The sequence below is a fragment of the Thalassophryne amazonica genome, chromosome 7, assembly GCF_902500255.1.
Source record: "Thalassophryne amazonica chromosome 7, fThaAma1.1, whole genome shotgun sequence".
Taxonomy (NCBI): domain Eukaryota; kingdom Metazoa; phylum Chordata; class Actinopteri; order Batrachoidiformes; family Batrachoididae; genus Thalassophryne; species Thalassophryne amazonica.
This window is the reverse complement of record NC_047109.1, coordinates 115,595,822-115,616,855: the sequence shown is the minus strand read 5'-3', so window position 1 is coordinate 115,616,855 and position 21,034 is coordinate 115,595,822. Positions and strand designations below refer to the sequence as shown.

The window sequence follows — 21,034 nt, the reverse complement described above, 5'->3', positions numbered from 1 at the left end:
TTTTAAAAAATGTCCTTGGCTTCAGGAATGAGGATTTTATAATAGAGGACAAAAAAACAATAAAACGCTAAAACTGATGAGATTCAGTTATGACAGCATGAAAAATACAAGATCTGCAGAATTTTGACAAACTTCAATCAGTGATTGACCTGGACCTTTGTACACCAGAACTTTGATATTATTTATAATACATATTATTGATATGTATTTTTGGCTGTAGTGGAGCTGATGACTGTACTGTATTTTATAAGTCGCACCTGTTAAAAAAAAACAAAAAACAAACACCTCTTGAAGAGTTAAAAACTGTCACACACATACCTCACACTATTTTGAGCTTTTTCGTTTGGGTTTTTTGTGCATTATTGTTATGTACTTTTTATTAATTAGCATTTATTATTTTATTATTGTAGCTTATTTTGTTTTGTGCTTTAATTCCTGGGAAAGTCTGATCACTTATCACTAATAACAAGTTGCACCAGGTTATAAGTCTCAAGGCCTCCAAAAGTAGTAAAAAAAAAAATGTGTTTTATACTTCAGAAAACAATAGTTTTGAATGTATGTTGTGTGTCTTCAGGATTTTGTTTTATATTTCTCTACATCTTCTATTAAAACTCTGTTTTTATCTGTTTTTCCAAACTTATTTTTTTGTGAAATGCTTAAACATGAACAGATTGTTGGAGGCTAAATTATATATTTTTTAAATTCATGAATTTATTTATTTATTTTTTTTTCAATCAACAAGTGCATTAACCCTTTATGAATGATTAATTATGGTTCTTAAACTGTAAAAACCCCATCTCTTGAGTCCCTTGCAGTCACCTGGACAGAGGTGTTTGGTGACGCCAGTAGAATGAAGATTCAAGTCTTTCTGGTCCTGGTGCATTTTGTCTTATTGTGTCTGGTCTTTGTGTCAAATGGATCGTCTATCTGATAGATTTAACAAAACTCAAACACTCACTTGCATTGTGTGGGAATGTCAGCAAAGATGTTTTGGCCATGTGGTGCGTTTTCTGAGTACGATCGATCACATGCATCCTCAGTGTTGAGGACCCCAGCAGCTGGAGAAAGGCCAAGGGGACCCCCACACCCCCTGGCTGCAGCAGATAGATGGTTGCTTTGAAGAGGTGTGGATGGACCAGTTTCCAGCCTGGGTTCTTGCTGTGAGGCTCTGGCCTGGTTCTGTGGTATGTGCTACAAGTTCCATGACCTTATTACAGTTCTTGTAATAAGGTACAGTTGTGTCAGTAGTAGTACTCTTAAGGCTTCTGCCAAAGACTAAAAGGAAACAGTGTTATAAGCCACCGCGCTGCCCAAATACACCAACAGACTAGATGGCGGTAAAACCTGCTCAAATGTGTGGCGAAGTCCCGATTGTTTATTCGTTTCAGAAGTTAAGACTGAAAATCAAGTTATAGTTGTATCCCTGACCTGATGGAGAACTGGTAGTAATTATATTTAGGTCAGCTTTCAAGGGAATTAAAGCACAAAACAAAATAAACTTTAATAATAAAAGAATAAATGCCAGTAATAAAAGGACTCTACAAAAATGTACCAAAAATTATAAACCTACAGGGCTGATAATATGGAAAAAAGTGCAACCTTTTTTTTTCCTGAAAAATATGGTAAAGATAAAGATAAAGATCAATTTTATTCATCTCACAGAAGAGAAATTCACAATCTTCTTCTTCTTCTTTGTCTTTCGGCTGTTCCCGTTAGGGGGCGCCACAGCAGATCAATCGTTTCCATCTCACCCTGTCCTCTGTGTCTTCCTCTGTCACACCAACCACCTGCATGTCCTCTCTCAGCACATCCATGAACCTCCTCTTTGGTCTCCCTCTTCTCCTCCTGCCTGGTGGCTCCATCCTCAGCATCCTTCTCCCTATATACCTTGGGTCCCTCCTCTGTACATGTCCAAACCATCTCAATCTCACCTCTCTGACTTTGTCTCCAAACCATCCCACCTGAGCTGTCCCTCTGATATATTCATTCCTAATCTTGTCCATTCTTGTCACTCCCAAAGAGAATCTCAACATCTTCAGCTCTGCCACCTCCAGCTCTGCCTCCTGTCTTTTTGTTAGTGCCACTGTCTCTAAACCATACAACATAGCTGGTCTCACTACTGTTTTGTAAACTTTCCCCTTCACTCTTGCTGATATTCTTCTGTCACAAATCACTCCTGCCACCTTTATCCACCCACTCCACCCTGCCTGCACTCTCTTCTTCACCTCACTACCACACTCTCCATTACTTTGAACAGTTGACCCCAAATATTTAAACTCATCTACTTTCACCACTTCTACTCTTTGTAACTGCACTATTCCACTGGGCTCCCTCTCATTCACACACATGTACTCAGTCTTGCTTCTACTTACTTTCATTCCCCTTCTCTCCAAAGCATATCTCCACTTCTCCAGACTAGACTCAACTTGCTCTCTACTCTCACTACAGATCACAATGTCATCTGCAAACATTATAGTCCATGGGGACTCCTGTCTGATCTCATCTGTCAAACTGTCCATCACCACTGCAAACAAGAAAGGACTCAGAGCTGATCCTTGGTGTTAATCCCACCTCCACCTTGAATGAGTCTGTCATTCCGACTGCGCATCTCACCGCTGTCACACTATTCTTGTACATGTCCTGCACTACCCTAACATACTTCTCTGCCACTCCAGACTTCCTCATACAATGCCACAACTCTTCTCTTGGCACCCTATCATAAGCTTTTTCTAAGTCCACAAACACACAATGTAACTCTTTCTGTCCTTCTCTGTACTTTTCCAACAGTATTCTCAGAGCAAACATTGCATCTGTAGTGCTCTTTCTCGGCATGAAACCATATTGCTGCTCACAGATCTTCACCTGTTTTCTAAGCCTGGCTTCTACTACTCTTTCCCATAACTTCATGCTGTGGCTGATCAGCTTTATGCCTCTGTAGTTACTGCAGCTCTGCACATCACCCTTGTTCTTGAAGATAGGAACCAGCACACTTCGTCTCCACTCCTCAGGCATCCTCTCACTTTCCAAGATTTTATTAAACAATCTGGTTAGAAACTCTACTGCCATCTCTCCTAGACATTTCCATGCCTCCATTGGAATGTCATCTGGACCAACTGCCTTTCCACTCTTCGTCCTCTTCATAGCAGCCCTCACTTCTTCCTTGCTAATCTCTTTTACTTCCTGATTTACTCTCACCACATCATCCAGCCTTTTCTCTCGCTCATTTTCTTTATTCATCAACTCTTCAAAATATTCCCTCCACCTTCTCAGCACACACTCCTCACTTGTCAGCACATTACCATGTGCATCTTTTACCACCCTAACCTGCTGCACATCCTTTCCAGCTCTGTCCCTTTGTCTGGCCAATCTGTACAAGTCCTTTTCTCCTTCCTTACTATTCAACTTCTTGTACAGCTCGCAATATGCCTTTTCCTTTGCTTTTGCCACTTCTCTTCTCGCCTTACGCCGCATCTCCTTGTACTCCTGTCTACTTTCTTCATCTCTCCGACTATCCCAAAACTTTTTCGCCAACCTCTTTCTCCTTATGCTTTCCTGGACCTCTTCATTCCACCACCAAGTCTCCTTGTCTTCCTTCCACTGTCCAGATGTCATACCCAGTACTGCCCTAGCTGTCTCCCTCACCACATCTGCAGTACTCTTCCAGTTGTCCAAAATTGCTTCCCCTCCAACTAGTGCTTCTCTCACCTGCTCGCTAAATTTCACACAACAGTCTTCCTCCTTCAGCTTCCACCATCTGATCCTTTGTTGAGCTCTCACTCTCTTTGAGCTCTCACTGTAGTTTTCTCTGGGCCCCTCCCCAATCGGACCGGGAGTGACATGTTTAGCCGCATGTTCTCCTTGAATTGCTGGCTGTCTGAGTGGTGTCCAAAAAATGAGGTGGGCTTCATAGATAATTGGCAAAGCTTCTGGGGAAAACCTGGTCTTGTTAGGAGAGACGGCATCCATCCCACTTTGGATGGAGCAGCTCTCATTTCTAGAAATCTGGCCAATTTTCTTAAATCCTCCAAACTGTGACTATCCAGGGTTGGGACCAGGAAGCAGAGTTGTAGTCTTACACACCTTTCTGCAGCTTCTCTCCCCCTGCCATCCCCTCATTACCCCATCCCCGTAGAGACGGTGTCTGCTCCCAGACCACCAATAACCAGCAAAAATCTATTTAAGCATAAAAATTCAAAAAGAAAAAATAATATAGCACCTTCAACTGCACCACAGACAAACAGTTAAATGTGGTCTATTAAACATTAGGTCTCTCTCTTCTAAGTCCCTGTTAATAAATGATATAATAATTGATCAACCTATTGATTTATTCTGCCTTACAGAAACCTGGTTACAGCAGGATGAATATGTTAGTTTAAATGAGTCAACACCCCCGAATCACACTAACTGCCAGAATGCTCGTAGCACGGGCCGAGGCGGAGGATTAGCAGCAATCTTCCATTCCAGCTTATTAATTAATCAAAAACCCAGACAGAGCTTTAATTCATTTCAAAGCTTGACTCTTAGTCTTGTCCATCCAAATTGGAAGTCCCAAAAAACAGTTTTATTTGTTATTATCTATCGTCCACCTGGTCGTTACTGTGAGTTTCTCTGTGAATTTTCAGACCTTTTGTCTGACTTAGTGCTTAGCTCAGATAAGATAATTATAGTGGGCGATTTTAACATCCACACAGATGCTGAGAATGACAGCCTCAACACTGCATTTAATCTATTATTAGACTCAATTGGCTTTGCTCAAAATGTAAATGAGTCCACCCACCACTTTAATCATATCTTAGATCTTGTTCTGACTTATGGTATGGAAATTGAAGACTTAACAGTATTCCCTGAAAACTCCCTTCTGTCTGATCATTTCTTAATAACATTTACATTTACTCTGATGGACTACCCAGCAGTGGGGAATAAGTTTCATTACACTAGAAGTCTTTCAGAAAGCGCTGTAACTAGGTTTAAGGATATGATTCCTTCTTTATGTTCTCTAATGCCATATACCAACACAGTGCAGAGTAGCTACCTAAACTCTGTAAGTGAGATAGAGTATCTCGTCAATAGTTTTACATCCTCACTGAAGACAACTTTGGATGCTGTAGCTCCTCTGAAAAAGAGAGCTTTAAATCAGAAGTGCCTGACTCCGTGGTATAACTCACAAACTCACAGCTTAAAGCAGATAACCCGTAAGCTGGAGAGGAAATGGCGTCTCACTAATTTAGAAGATCTTCACTTAGCCTGGAAAAAGAGTCTGTTGCTCTATAAAAAAAGCCCTCCGTAAAGCTAGGACATCTTACTACTCATCACTAATTGAAGAAAATAAGAACAACCCCAGGTTTCTTTTCAGCACTGTAGCCAGGCTGACAAAGAGTCAGAGCTCTATTGAGCCGAGTATTCCTTTAACTTTAACTAGTAATGACTTCATGACTTTCTTTGCTAATAAAATTTTAACTATTAGAGAAAAATTACTCATAACCATCCCAAAGACGTATCGTTATCTTTGGCTGCTTTCAGTGATGCCGGTATTTGGTTAGACTCTTTCTCTCAGATTGTTCTGTCTGAGTTATTTTCATTAGTTACTTCATCCAAACCATCAACATGTCTATTAGACCCCATTCCTACCAGGCTGCTCAAGGACGCCCTACCATTATTTAATGCTTCGATCTTAAATATGATCAATCTATCTTTATTAGTTGGCTATGTACCACAGGCTTTTAAGGTGGCAGTAATTAAACCATTATTTAAAAAGCCATCACTTGACCCAGCTATCTTAGCTAATTATAGGCCAATCTCCAACCTTCCTTTTCTCTAAAAAATTCTTGAAAGGGTAGTTGTAAAACAGCTAACTGATCATCTGCAGAGGAATGGTCTATTTGAAGAGTTTCAGTCAGGTTTTAGAATTCATCATAGTACAGAAACAGCATTAGTGAAGGTTACAAATGATCTTCTTATGGCCTCAGACAGTGGACTCATCTCTGTGCTTGTTCTGTTAGACCTCAGTGCTGCTTTTGATACTGTTGACCATAAAATTTTATTACAGAGATTAGAGCATGCCATAGGTATTAAAGGCACTGCGCTGCGGTGGTTTGAATCATATTTATCTAATAGATTACAATTTGTTCATGTAAATGGGGAATCTTCTTCACAGACTAAGGTTAATTATGGAGTTCCACAAGGTTCTGTGCTAGGACCAATTTTATTCACTTTATACATGCTTCCCTTAGGCAGTATTATTAGACGGCATTGCTTAAATTTTCATTGTTACGCAGATGATACCCAGCTTTATCTATCCATGAAGCCAGAGGACACACACCAATTAGCTAAACTGCAGGATTGTCTTACAGACATAAAGACATGGATGACCTCTAAGTTCCTGCTTTTAAACTCAGATAAAACTGAAGTTATTGTACTTGGCCCCACAAATCTTAGAAACATGGTGTCTAACCAGATCCTTACTCTGGATGGCATTACCCTGACCTCTAGTAATACTGTGAGATATCTTGGAGTCATTTTTGATCAGGATATGTCATTCAACGCGCATATTAAACAAATATGTAGGACGCAATATCTCTAAAATTAGAAAGGTCTTGTCTTAGAGTGATGCTGAAAAACTAATTCATGCATTTATTTCCTCTAGGCTGGACTATTGTAATTCATTATTATCAGGTTGTCCTAAAAGTTCCCTGAAAAGCCTTCAATTAATTCAAAATGCTGCAGCTAGAGTACTAACGGGGACTAGAAGGAGAGAGCATATCTCACCCATATTGGCCTCTCTCCATTGGCTTCCTGTTAATTCTAGAATAGAATTTAAAATTCTTCTTCTTACTTATAAGGTTTTGAATAATCAGGTCCCATCTTATCTTAGGGACCTCATAGTACCATATCACCCCAATAGAGCGCTTCGCTCTCAGACTGCAGGCTTACTTGTAGTTCCTAGGGTTTGTAAGAGTAGAATGGGAGGCAGAGCCTTCAGCTTTCAGGCTCCTCTCCTGTGGAACCAGCTCCCAATTCAGATCAGGGAGACAGACACCCTCTCTACTTTTAAGATTAGGCTTAAAACTTTCCTTTTTGCTAAAGCTTATAGTTAGGGCTGGATCAGGTGACCCTGAACCATCCCTTAGTTATGCTGCTATAGACTTAGACTGCTGGGGGGTTCCCATGATGCACTGAGTGTTTCTTTCTCTTTTTTCTCTGTATGCACCACTCTGCATTTAATCATTAGTGATTGATCTCTGCTCCCCTCCACAGCATGTCTTTTTCCTGGTTCTCTCCCTCAGCCCCAACCAGTCCCAGCAGAAGACTGCCCCTCCCTGAGCCTGGTTCTGCTGGAGGTTTCTTCCTGTTAAAAGAGAGTTTTTCCTTCCCACTGTCGCCAAGTGCTTGCTCACAGGGGGTCGTTTTGACCGTTGGGGTTTTTACGTAATTATTGTATGGCCTTGCCTTACAATATAAAGCGCCTTGGGGCAACTGTTTGTTGTGATTTGGCGCTATATAAATAAAATTGATGATGAATTGATGACTCTTCTTCTTCTTCTTTACCTCTAAAGTCATCCTACAAACAACCATCCTATGCTGTCTAGTGACACTCTCTCCTGCTACCACCTTACAGCAGTGGTGTCAAAAGTACACACATTTGTTACTTAAGTAGAAGTATAGATACTGCAGTTTAAAAACACTCTGGTAAAAGTTGAAGTATCAACTTGACCTCTTTACTCAAGTAAAAGTGAAAAAGTATGTGCTCCAAAACCTACTTAAAGTATAAAAGTAACCTTTTTTTTAAAAAAAAGGTAGATGCCACTATATGAATTGAAAGCTTAATTTAAAAACTGATTCGTTCTACATGTGGTCCAAGACCCAAAACCCCAAATTACCCCCCAACACCACCTGCACAAAAATGTTTCAATTCTAGAAGCTCTGAAATGCAATCTGGGACTATTCCAGACAATAAACTGGAGTGAGTGCTGAATCCATTTAGGAGAGAAAAAAAAATACAACTTTCCTTATTCAAATTCATTCCAGTAGTATTCTGCTCTTACTTGTAGCAGTTTTCTAGTTTGGCAGATAGTTCTGGAGGAAATCACTGAAGAAATTAACAAACTAAAAATATGGTTTGACCAAAACAAACTGTCATTAAATAAGACAGGGATGAAATGGAGGTGTAAGAGTCACTAGGTGTTCACAGGAAACATTTATTTCTGTATGTATGTATTTATTTATGTATGTTCATTGTTAGTTGCTTTTATATTTTCTGTTTTGTTTCTATTCAGGTTCTTTTTGCCTCTTTCTCTAGAACTGTATATAATAATCAGATTATTAATATATAAACAAAAATAAATTAAAAAAATATTACAATTTGAAAACAAATGCACCCGAACGTGATGAGAGCTGCTTAATGCTAAGTTTTAACATTGAAAATGCCATAGACATGCTAACGCGTTAGCGTCGCTCCCGTTTTTAAGTTATAAAATACATCAACTGTTTCAGAAGACCATAACAGGTCGGTTTAACATAGAAAAGGTAAATAATACTCACAGAAGTATGCTCTTTAGGGTTTTAGCGGGGGGAAATTAAGCGAAAGAAAGAAAGAATAAACGAAGCAATGGTCGAAGCATTGCTTCAATCTGCGAACCACTGCTTCGATTGGTTCATGGTTCAAAGCAAAGCCGCGCTGCAGAAAAGTTGATTACAGGCGCACATGACGTGAAATATATATATATATAAACATTAAACTGAAGCCAAGAGTAACAAGGCTGTTTGTTTTAAAAATGTAAGGAATAGAAAGTACAGATACTTGTGTGAAAATGTAATGAGTAGAAGTCAGAAGTAGGCAGAAAAATAAGTAATGGAGTAAAGTATAGATACCTAAAAAGTGTACTTAAGTACAGTAACGAAGTATTTGTACTTCGTTACTTGACACCTCTGCCTTACAGTCTGTGATTTCTTGTATCTTACATCTCCTATAAAGAATGTAGTCCACCTGTGTGCACCTTTCTCCACTCTTATATGTTACCCTGTGCTCCTCCCTTTTCATAAAGTAGGTATTCACCACAGCCATTTCCATCCTTTTTGCAAAATCAACTACCATCTGTCCTTCCCCATTCCTATCCTTGATACCATATCTACCCATTACTTCCTCATCACCTCTGTTCCCTTCACCAACATGCCCATTGAAGTCTGCTCCTATCACCACTCTTTCATGCTTGGGCACACTCTCCACCACCTCATCTAACAGACTCCAGAAATCTTCTTTCTCCTTCATCTCACAACCTACCTGTGGGGCATATGCACTGATGATATTCATCATCACCCCTTCAATTTCCAACTTCACACTCATCACCCTGTCAGACACTCGCTTAACCTCCAACACACTTTTAACATACTCTTCCTTTAAAATGACCCCAACACCATTTCTCTTCCTGTCCTCACCATGGTACAACTTGTACCCACCGCCGATGCTCCTGCTCTTACTTCCCTTCCACTTGGTCTCTTGTACACACAATATGTCTACCTTTCTCCTCTCCATCATATCAGCCAGCTCTCTCCCTTTACCAGTCATACTACCAACATTCAAAGTCCCCACTCTCATTTCCACCCTTCTAGTTTTCTTCTTCTCCCGCTGTTCGTGGCAACGTTTTCCTCCCCTTCTTCGTCGTCTTCGCCCGGCAGTAGCCCAATTTCCACTGGCACCCTGTTGGGCAATAGCACCGGTGGCGGACGTTGTTAACCCGGGCTGCGACCGATCCGGTATGGGAATTCGATTCTGAGTCTGCATAGTTGGGTTGGCTTGTTTTACGCCGGATGCCCTTCCTGACGCAACCCTCCTCATTTATCCGGGCTTGGGACCGGCACTCAGAATGTACTGGCTGCACACCTCATGTGGCTGAGTTAGAAGAGAAATTCAGAATAATAATGGTAATAATACACAGAGAATAATACCAGAAACAGATCAACCCAGAGATCAGAACCCATCCATGGTCAATAAATGTTGAATGTTCTGTATTTAAACAGAGCTGTTATGGTCAATATACTTTACAGTGATGCCTCACATTCACACACACACTGATGTCAGTGTGCTGCTGTGCGAGGCGTTCACTACACACTGGGACCAATCATCCTCAAGGACCCTTAGTGATTGTTACAGATTTGAACTGAGGATCCTCTGGTCATGAGCAATGACACCAAGACGCAAAGGACCAAAAAAGTGATACCCCGCGTGTGTGTGCGACGGCGTGTGGGTGTAATCGTTGCTCAGAGAATCAGTTTTATTTCTTTTTGATGTTCAGCTGCCGTTCTGTCGTTTTGGTTTTGCTGACCTCGACAAATGTAAATGTAAATAAAATGGACTGCATTTATATAGCACTTTTCCATCTGCATCAGACGCTCAAAGCGCTTTACAATTATGCTTCACATTCACCCAGTCACACACCAATGTCATGACCCACAATGTCACCTTATGTGACCTGTAATTGGAAGAAGCATTTCCATTGCAGTTTTTCAAAATAAGGCTTTTTTGAATTTTCTGAAAAATGACCTCCTGCAAGCTTTGTAAGCTAAAACAGAAGTCTCAAACTGATTCCAGAAAGGGCCGAGAGGGTGCAGGTTTCCTTTGCAACCAGCTGCTCCACCAGGTGATTCCACTGAATAACATCACTTTGAGCAGATGGACTCAGTTTGAAACCTCTGCAGTGGGGAGAGCCTGCATTCCAGATCGACACCAAACAAAGTCCTATTCAGGAACAATACTGAGAGAAGATCTCAGACTGGCATAGAAGATAAATGCTGAACTGCTGAAGCTCTTATCCTGAATGTTTGGGGGGATCATGTGACCTCCCAGTAGAAAAAGAAAAGCCCTGAAATGTGGACAGGGGGTGCACACTGTGTTCTGAGCCAAACACAAAGTTCACGTTCTGTACAAAATAGCATCTTCGAATGAGAAATGTGATAACTGAACGCTGATGTTTCTGCAGCCGCGGTGATCCGCTCTGAGTTTTAGATTTACTTGAAGGAAATGGCAGCAGACGAAGAGATGAAGTGTGTCGGCCAACAAGAAGGGCTGAGGGTGAAAGAAGAGGGGCTGAAAAAAAGACCCCCCCCCCACACACACACACACACACGTGCGCCTTCCTTAATTTGCCGCCACACTCGTGTCAGTTGACCGATAGAAGAGATTCCCACCTTTAAGGGCGTTTCGTTTCAAGATGTGAAATTTAAGCTGTAAGAAGCCGCTAGTAGCATTAGCGGGTTAAGTATCAGCAGAGGGGCGCTGAATGTAAAAAAGGGGGGGTGACATATGAAATGTCATTAACGTTAATTCTAATCACTTTTTTGGCTATTAAGCACAAATTAGCGACGGCGATGTTAAATGTCACGGTCTGTCCTGGGAGTCGCATAAGAGCGGCGAGAATAGATTCTCATTTACATACTTAAGATCCAACTTAATTCTCGTAAGGTTTGATAGAAAACGAAGCCGACGACGTCGACACGCCACTCAGAGAGAAAAAAACACAAATGTTTTCCGCCGGCTGACGCCTTATTGTTCCGGCTCAAGGTTATTTTCTTGAGCTTGTCGTCAAACTTCAGACCCGTGAGTAATTCCACTCAGAGTCAGCAGCCCTTTTTTTTTCTTCTCTTCCCTCTGGCTGGAAGGTTTGTGCTGTTTAAGACCAATCATGTCAGTGTGGGGAAGAATTAGTCCCGCCTAAAAATATGTTACACCACCAGAATGTATGTTCCCGTGTCAGACGTTCACTCGCTGCGACCGGAGCTCATCGCAGAGAATAATCACGTGGGATAGATGTCAAGAGTTCATTGTTACGTTGGCTTAAACGCCGCGGTGGGCTTGTTTTTTGGCGTCGGTATTATGTCAAGCGTTTGGATCCGGCGCACGAAGGTCCTGAAAACGCCCGACAAGCCGGCGTGGTGTTACTCAGCGTAACTGATAGATTAACCTCAGCGCGGCGCCGAGGCCTCGCCGTTGGTGTGCGCGTTATTCTCATGGCAGCCCGCTGTCGTTGAGAATATCTGGCTGTTTTTTTCTTCTTCTTCTCGCTCTTTCATTCGTCTGCAGGAGAGTAAATAACGTTTGATGTACATAAACAGCCCCTTTCGATTCATTACTGTCAGAGCGGCGGCGCGCGGGAGGCGGAGGTCAGCGTGTGAAGGTCATCCTCGGGCAGGCGAAACACCTGTGGTAGCTGTCACTCCGTTACTCCCCCCACACACGCCTCCTCTCTTCTCCTCCCCTCCCTCACTCCCTTATTAGCACAGGCTCCGGGTCATAACCTTTCCATGGCATTTTGCGTTTCCACAACCCTTTGATTAGCGCCGTATTTACATATTTCACCGTGCAGAGGGCGTTCTCATGTCGTCGACAGTTGAAGTGTTGTAAATGCGTTTGGCCTTTTGTCTGGGAAACGCTGAGCAGTCTGACGCTCTGGCGGTAACTGGAAGTCAAAGCTACTACACGCGGTGGAGCGTGTTCGCCGTTAGAGAGGGGTGGCGCTCCCCGGTGCCTGGTTTGGACGCGATGCAGCTCTGCAAAGAGTTTGAAATAGCAAAGGACAGAAGAGGAAGCAGGAGTCCTGAAGCTCCTCCCCCTGAGGGCCATCAGAGGCGTGGCGGCGGTTACGTCATCCCGCCGGCGGTCTGGTTACAGAGGAAGAGGAGCCTCAAACGTGACGACACGTGGAAGATCTGATGGTTTGGTCGGAGAGTTGATTTTGAGTAAAATTTGAATCCAGATAGGTTCAGGTTTTATGAAATAGGCGATCCACATAAAATGACTGTAATATTGTCACTGATATTACTATGAATTCTAACATTTAAAAAAAGCCAAATTTGCAAAGTAAAATATTCATTTTTTATTGTAAAGTATATGTATCATTCATAATTGGTCAGAAATCTCTAAAAACACTTTCAAATCAAAACAAATCAATTTTATTTATATAGCGCCAAATCACAACAAACAGTTGCCCCAAGGCGCTTTATATTGTAAGGCAAGGCCATACAATAATTATGTAAAACCCCAACGGTCAAAACGACCCCCTGTGAGCAAGCACTTGGCGACAGTGGGAAGGAAAAACTCCCTTTTAACAGGAAGAAACCTCCAGCAGAACCAGGCTCAGGGAGGGGCAGTCTTCTGCTGGGACTGGTTGGGGCTGAGGGAGAGAACCAGGAAAAAGACATGCTGTGGAGGGGAGCAGAGATCAATCACTAATGATTAAATGCAGAGTGGTGCATACAGAGCAAAAAGAGAAAGAAACACTCAGTGCATCATGGGAACCCCCCAGCAGTCTAAGTCTATAGCAGCATAACTAAGGGATGGTTCAGGGTCACCTGATCCAGCCCTAACTATAACCTTTAGCAAAAAGGAAAGTTTTAAGCCTAATCTTAAAAGTAGAGAGGGTGTCTGTCTCCCTGATCTGAATTGGGAGCTGGTTCCACAGGAGAGGAGCCTGAAAGCTGAAGGCTCTGCCTCCCATTCTACTCTTACAAACCCTAGGAACTACAAGTAAGCCTGCAGTCTGAGAGCGAAGCGCTCTATTGGGGTGATATGGTACTATGAGGTCCCTAAGATAAGATGGGACCTGATTATTCAAAACCTTATAAGTAAGAAGAAGAATTTTAAATTCTATTCTAGAATTAACAGGAAGCCAATGAAGAGAGGCCAATATGGGTGAGATATGCTCTCTCCTTCTAGTCCCCGTTAGTACTCTAGCTGCAGCATTTTGAATTAACTGAAGGCTTTTCAGGGAACTTTTAGGACAACCTGATAATAATGAATTACAATAGTCCAGCCTAGAGGAAATAAATGCATGAATTAGTTTTTCAGCATCACTCTGAGACAAGACCTTTCTAATTTTAGAGATATTGCGCAAATGTAAAAAAGCAGTCCTACATATTTGCTTAATATGCGCATTGAAGGACATATTCTAGAGTAGCAGCTAGAGTACTGACGGGGACTAGAAGGAGAGAGCATATCTCACCCATATTGGCCTCTCTTCATTGGCTTCCTGTTAATTCTAGAATAGAATTTAAAATTCTTCTTCTTACTTATAAGGTTTTGAATAATCAGGTCCCATCTTATCTTAGGGACCTCATAGTACCATATCACCCCAATAGAGCGCTTCGCTCTCAGACTGCAGGCTTACTTGTAGTTCCTAGGGTTTGTAAGAGTAGAATGGGAGGCAGAGCCTTCAGCTTTCAGGCTCCTCTCCTGTGGAACCAGCTCCCAATTCAGATCAGGGAGACAGACACCCTCTCTACTTTTAAGATTAGGCTTAAAACTTTCCTTTTTGCTAAAGCTTATAGTTAGGGCTGGATCAGGTGACCCTGAACCATCCCTTAGTTATGCTGCTATAGACGTAGACTGCTGGGGGGTTCCCATGATGCACTGTTTCTTTCTCTTTTTTCTCTGTATGCACCACTCTGCATTTAATCATTAGTGATTGATCTCTGCTCCCCTCCACAGCATGTCTTTTTCCTGGTTCTCTCCCTTAGCCCCAACCAGTCCCAGCAGACTGCCCCTCTCTGAGCCTGGTTCTGCTGGAGGTTTCTTCCTGTTAAAAGGGAGTTTTTCCTTCCCACTGTAGCCAAGTGCTTGCTCACAGGGGGTCGTTTTGACCGTTGGGGTTTTACATCATTATTGTATGGCCTTGCCTTACAATATAAAGCGCCTTGGGGCAACTGTTTGTTGTGATTTGGCGCTATATAAAAAAATTGATTGATTGATTGATATTCTGATCAAAAATGACTCCAAGATTTCTCACAGTACACTGAAAAAAGTGCTACTTTGGATCAACTTAAAAAAAATTGATGTAATTTGTTACAGCTAATTTTTTTAGTTTCTCACAATGTATATTTAATGATTTTGTAAAGTGATTCCAGCAGATTTAAACTGGAAACCACAATTTTCCATTAGACCAATGTAACTAAGTACTTTGAATGAAGTGCACTGTGTTTCAGTTTTTTCAGTGTATTACTAGAGCTCAGGGTAATGCCATCCAGAGTAAGGATCTGGTTAGACACCATGTTTCTAAGATTTGTGGGGCCAAGTACAATAACTTCAGTTTTATCTGAGTTTAAAAGCAGGAAATTAGAGGTCATCCATGTCTTTATGTCTGTAAGACAATCCTGCAGTTTAGCTAATTGGTGTGTGTCCTCTGGCTTCATGGATAGATAAAGCTGGGTATCATCTGCGTAACAATGAAAATTTAAGCAATACCGTCTAATAATACTGCCTAAGGGAAGCATGTATAAAGTGAATAAAATTGGTCCTAGCACAGAACCTTGATCTATAACTACAGAACTTTAATCTATAACATTATTCTGCAGATGATCCAGCATCTGCAGACAGATGATACAATGTAAAAATAATTTCATATTGTTGAACACAGTCAAATATGTTCAGATTTTTTCAGCAGAAGATAATGACAAAGAAATTGTGGCAAACATTTTATCACACTTGAAAACTCTCATTTTCTTTCCTTTTTCTTCAAATATTATTTTTTCTCCGTATCTTTTCTTCCATCTCTAGTGCAAGTGCTCGTTCTTTTTGTAAGCCATCAGTAAAGATATTTTATCATCCAGATTTGGTTGTCAAATATGTGTATTGTGATTTGAGTCACAGCAGGTTCTTTTTTTTTTACTATTTACGAGAGTTTTTGATCCACATGCAAAATTCTGCCTTTACAGAATAGTCCTTTTTGTGTAATTACTTTTAGGCTTGTTTAGCACATATGTTTGTTCAGTTACTTGCTCTCTAAAGTTATTACCTTCGCCAATGAAGTTGGAGGAGGTTGTGTTTTCACCCGTTTGTTTGTGAGCAGCCTGTAACACAACAATTTTTCATATGTCATTATGAAATTCTTACAAAGGATTCATATCCTGATAGGCAAGAACTGATTCAATTTTCAAGGTGATAGGTCAAAGGTCAAAGTCAGGAAATATTTTGGAAAATTGGAAAATTCCCTGTCCTTTAACACTGAATGAATTTTCAAAAGTTGATAACAAATTTCTTTCATATTTGAGAGTGTTATGTAGGATGGGCTCCTTTATCAACTGACAATGTTTGATCCATATCTGATCCAAATTACAGACTTTGTGACTATTTAAATTTATCAGTGAAAACCCCATTTAATCAATATTTTACATTATATCTTAAACAAGCATGTCCCAATCACTCTCATATGTGAACGTGAGGTGCAGACTGACACTCACTATCACCTGACCAAGTTTGATCCAGATCTGATTTGAATTGTGGATTTTGTGGACATTTGATTTTAATATTGAAAAGCCCATTTGGTTTTACATTTTGCATTATATCTCAGTCAAAAGTGCATCAATCACTCTTATTTGTGTCATGCAAAGTGGCACCCTCAGTGAACAGACTAAGTTTGATCTACATCTGATCCGTATTGCGGATTTAGTGGATATTTGATTTTAACATTGAAAAGCACTTTTGAGCTATATTTTGTATTATATTTTAGTTTATGAAAAGTGACTTCAAACAGGACTTTGACCTTGAAAATGTTTTCCAAGGTAAAAATATGTGGAATTGGAAACTTGTATTGGTGGAGGTTTGCACTCTATAAGCACGGTGCTCTAGTTTTTCTTGTGACCACAAAAAGCAAATACTCTGTGGCACACACTTGAAGCTTATACCATAGGTATTTCCTGAGGAATAGATATGCTGATTAGATTTTATTTATTACCTCTGCCAAGGAGGTTATGTTTTCAGTCGCGTCTGTTTGTTTGTTAGCAGGATTACTCAAAAAATCCTCAACGGATTTCATTGAAATTTTTACCAGGGGTGTATCTTGGCCTATCTTAGAAGTCATTAAATTTTAGTAATGATCCGGAACACGATCCGGATCCAGTAATTTTTTTTATAGATTCGTTATCATTGCAGGATAGGGCCAATTTCAACATTTTTGCATCTAACTTCATGAAGACGGTCACAAAGGCTGAACAAAAATTAAGTTACGACACAACAATAATTTAGCATTTGTTTCTCCTCATTGAATAAACTTGTTATTAGAAAATAAAAAAAACTTATGTAGTTCATGCAGTTTCTCTTTATAAATACATTTGCTGAAGATCTAAGGGTTTAAACCTCTGGGGCCGACGCCGTTGCATATGACGGCTGAGACCAAGCTTTACTAAATTATACATAACTTTTTAATGATATGAGATAGGAATTTTTTTTTTTTTTTTTTTTGCTGTAAAGTTAACTCCGCGGACTTTTGAGCCACCGTCCACCATCTTTGTACTCCTCATAGAAGCTGTGTGATGACGTGCGCAATGTGAGTGTCCAATCGGAATTGGTTCACCGTCACATGGTTTTCCAAAATCCTGTCGGAGGGCAGATTCACCTCACCTGACACACCAAATATTGTTTTTAGGAGTGATGTGTTACTAGTGTTTTTTTTTTTATATATATATAGTTTGCTGTGTGTTTTCAATAAATGTGTGTGGAAAATTATTTACCGCATTACTTTTTCCTTTCTTATTTCTTATTGTAAACCTTTATTACACTTATAAAACACAGCTATACCATATATTTTTGAAAGTACGGGTTGTCTTGAAAAAGAGACATAAAACTTGACTGTGGGATGCAGGGAGAGCTGTTAACAGCAATAATAAAACATTTATGCCAGGCGAGTGAACTGTCCAAAAAAATGCCCTCGGACCCACTTAACCACTAAATTTGAAACATGACGGTAGATGCGTGAAACAACATGGAATAAGTCTCTTTGCCAAAGGGTATTCCATGTGACGTCAGTGACCCTATGGCCTTGGCGGAGGTTTGCGCTCTCTGAGTGCTTCTAGTTGCAAATATATTATTGTGTTCTCAGGGTGCAGGACTACTTTGTGTCCCTAGGGTGAATAAGAAGTCTGCAGGTCATAGAGTTTTCTTTTATCGTGCCTCTGTTCTGCGGAATGATCTCCGTGTATCAATAAAACAGTCAGATTCTGTGGAGACTTTCAAGTACAGACTTAAGACGCAGTTATTTTCCCTTTCGTATGGCTAGCATACTGGTACAGTTTTGTTTTATGCTTTTTACTCTTTTAATTCATTTTATTAGTAATTGGAGCGTGCTACGGCCTCAACTTTATCTAAATTCTGGGTCTTTTAGTGAAGCTTAGGGCTAGTGGCCGGCGATCACCTTATTTCACCGTATTTCTTCTGTTTTTCTTGTTGAATAATGTTGACAAATTATACTGTATTTCTTGTCTTTCTGATGCCTGATTCTGTTTTTTCTCTCTGTTTAAGGGCCCTGTCCCACTGGTGTTTAGGAGGATTTGTGGATGGAATGCGCACAAAAGTGGCCCACATCCGCCAAACAACCGCAATAACCATGTAACATTCCTGTATGAGTCGGCCGCCATCCGAACACGTCCGTGATCATCCGCAGAGACACGCATGTCCGCAGCCAGGATTTTTGACCGGCTCAAAAATCCTGCTGCGGATGAGATCAGCATCACTGCCTGAACACATACTGAAGACATACGCAAGACATACACAACCAACACGCCGCATATCCCCTGTCATCCGCTGATATCTGCAATCGACGGGTTGGCGTGGCTTGGCGGCGGATTGGGACAGCGTGCAAAACAGATATGACGCGTGCCCAGCACGGCCACATCATGGTCGCAAATGGTATGTCGCGCATGCAGACAGAGTGGGCACGGATGGAGCGAGTGCATCACGGCCGCTGTGCCCCTCATGGGGGGGCCTCCACGGTCACCTTTGCTTCTGTTCTCTGTTATATCCGCTTTTCCTCCTCATGTATTCGCTGATCCACCCCGGGACATTTGTCATTTCCGCCCACCTTTGTTGCGGACGCTCAGCTTTTGTCTCCTGATTTCATGCGCAAATCCTCCTAAACACCAGTGGGACAGGGCCCTAAAGTGCAGCTCCATCCAGAGATGGGTGTGGTATTTGTGCTGGAGACCCTCCTGTCCTGTGCATCAACAGCATTTCCTGTATATTTGTTTTGTGAATTGTTCTGTAATTTATGTCTGTATGATGGCCCAAGCAGAGGGTCACCCCTTTGAGTCTGGTTTGCTTGAGGTTTCTTCCTCAGAGGGAGTTTTTTCTTACCACTGTTGCTCTGGGGGTTAGTAAGTTTAGACCTTACTTGTGTGAAGTGCCTTGAGGCAACTCTGTTGTGATTTGGTGCTATATAAATTAAATTGAAAAAAAATTGAAATTGAAATATTTACCTAATAATAAGATAAAATGGTTTTCTTTGTGAGCATCATTCATTCACAATACATTGTACATGCCTGATACTTACACCATAGATACCTACACATTCATACCACAGGTACTCCTTGTAAGAGCAGAGGTGCTGATTAGAGTTTAGGATTGTTTATTGCAAATATTTACCTAATAGTTTCCCAAAATTAACTTTTTTAAAGGCAATGCCAAGTTTGGCAGAAATCTACAAAAAGACTTGAGACTTATTGGCCAACAGACAGGCAGATATGACCTTGACTCAAATAAATGGACTGCATTTATATAGCGCTTTTCCATCTGCATCAGATGCACAAAGCACTTTACAATAATGCCTCACATTCACCCCGATGTCAGGGTGCTGCCATACAAGGTGCTGACTACATACCGGGAGGAATAGACCTTGCCCAAGGGCCCTTAGTGATTTTCCAGTCAGGCTGAGGATCTTGTGGCCTCAAGCCCAACACCTTAACCACTAGACCATCACCTCCCCTAAACTCAAATGACACAATTAAATGACTTTGGTAAATTGGACATTGCCTTGGCAATAATGTATCCCACCTATATATGTGTGCAAAGTTCAGGGTTCCTGTTGGGTCTCCATGGCTACCGTCACAGTCACAGGACACACAAGGTCCCCATGTTTCATCCCAACAGGTGATACCCTACTTGAACCGTGACCCAGGTGTCAGGACAAGGTCAAGGGGTTGGATTTTGATGCCCAAAACAGTACGATATCAATAAATGGCTCAGTGTTTAAAACAAGCACAGAAGACCAGAAGCAGAAAATCAGGGTTTTATTCGCATGTTGGTTGAAGGCCGAATTCGAACCGCATTTAAACACGAGTAAAAGCTGTGTTTCATACAGTGACGGGATCTTTGCGCACCTGCTGTGTAGATACATTCTGTACCTGTTGTAGCTCTGCTACAACAGCTTTATTCCACATCACACGCCGGAGATGTGGCAGAAAAATGCACTTCCACCGCTGTGTGCAGCGCACCGATCCATCAGCGCTGAGTCAGTCTGATGTTTGACGTGTTTTCTGCCTCACTCACTCACTCAGTCAGTCAGTTTTTCTCTGCTGTGTGACAGAAAGAAGAGATGTCAGCGAACAGGTTTCTCCAGGAGCTCAGGGCCGTCACGTCTGCCTTCCCACTGAGTGATGAGGTTGGGAAAAGTGACGGGCAGCTGCAGTCTTTTCCCAGCCCGCGGGCCTGCCTGGCATTAGCGTTATGTGCCATGTTCTCAGAGGGAACCCGTCATTCAGCCGTCACTTACACAGACAGACAGATGGCTCACCCGACATGAAAGAGAATGGCAAAGCAGCGGCCAATCCCGAGGTGAGCTGTCACCGTTGAAGGGTGACGTTTCTTGCCGCTGCTGCTCGGCAGCTCGGCTTCAACCGTACGGTCACACGTGGACATGCCGCCCCACTGCCAACATCAAAGCGCTGTCTGTCAAACGCGTCGTGTGATATGAGCGGTAACAGCTTGCAGGGTGGTTTACGTCTGAGCCGCGTCCGTCTGGTCTCCATGAGTCAAGAACCCTTCTGCTTTCTGCTGGAGGTCATTTAGATCATGTGTGAGGAGGACGGCCTCAGAAACAATCAACCTGCCAACCTACTCAGAGCACTTTAACGCCCAATCAGGGGATTTGTTTTGGTCTAAAGCTGCAGGCGTGTCTATTTTTCTGGCACAAAATATCAAAACTGTGTTTTTTCTTTTTTTCAAGGAAAGTCCCTCATCTGCTGTTGATGTAATGGATCAGTGATGAGGAGCGCCACCAAA

General features: G+C 41.6%; 1 long non-coding RNA gene across 1 annotated transcript; it reads right to left on the bottom strand.

Annotated features, from left to right (window-relative positions):
• Nucleotides 1–1,179: 1,179 nt before the first annotated feature.
• LOC117513386 lies at nt 1,180–18,072 on the bottom strand. Its single transcript, XR_004561602.1, has 3 exons — nt 17,872–18,072; nt 13,772–13,774; nt 1,180–1,191 (listed from the first exon to the last, which is right to left on the bottom strand). It is a non-coding gene; the product is annotated as an uncharacterized LOC117513386 (long non-coding RNA).
• Nucleotides 18,073–21,034: the final 2,962 nt, after the last annotated feature.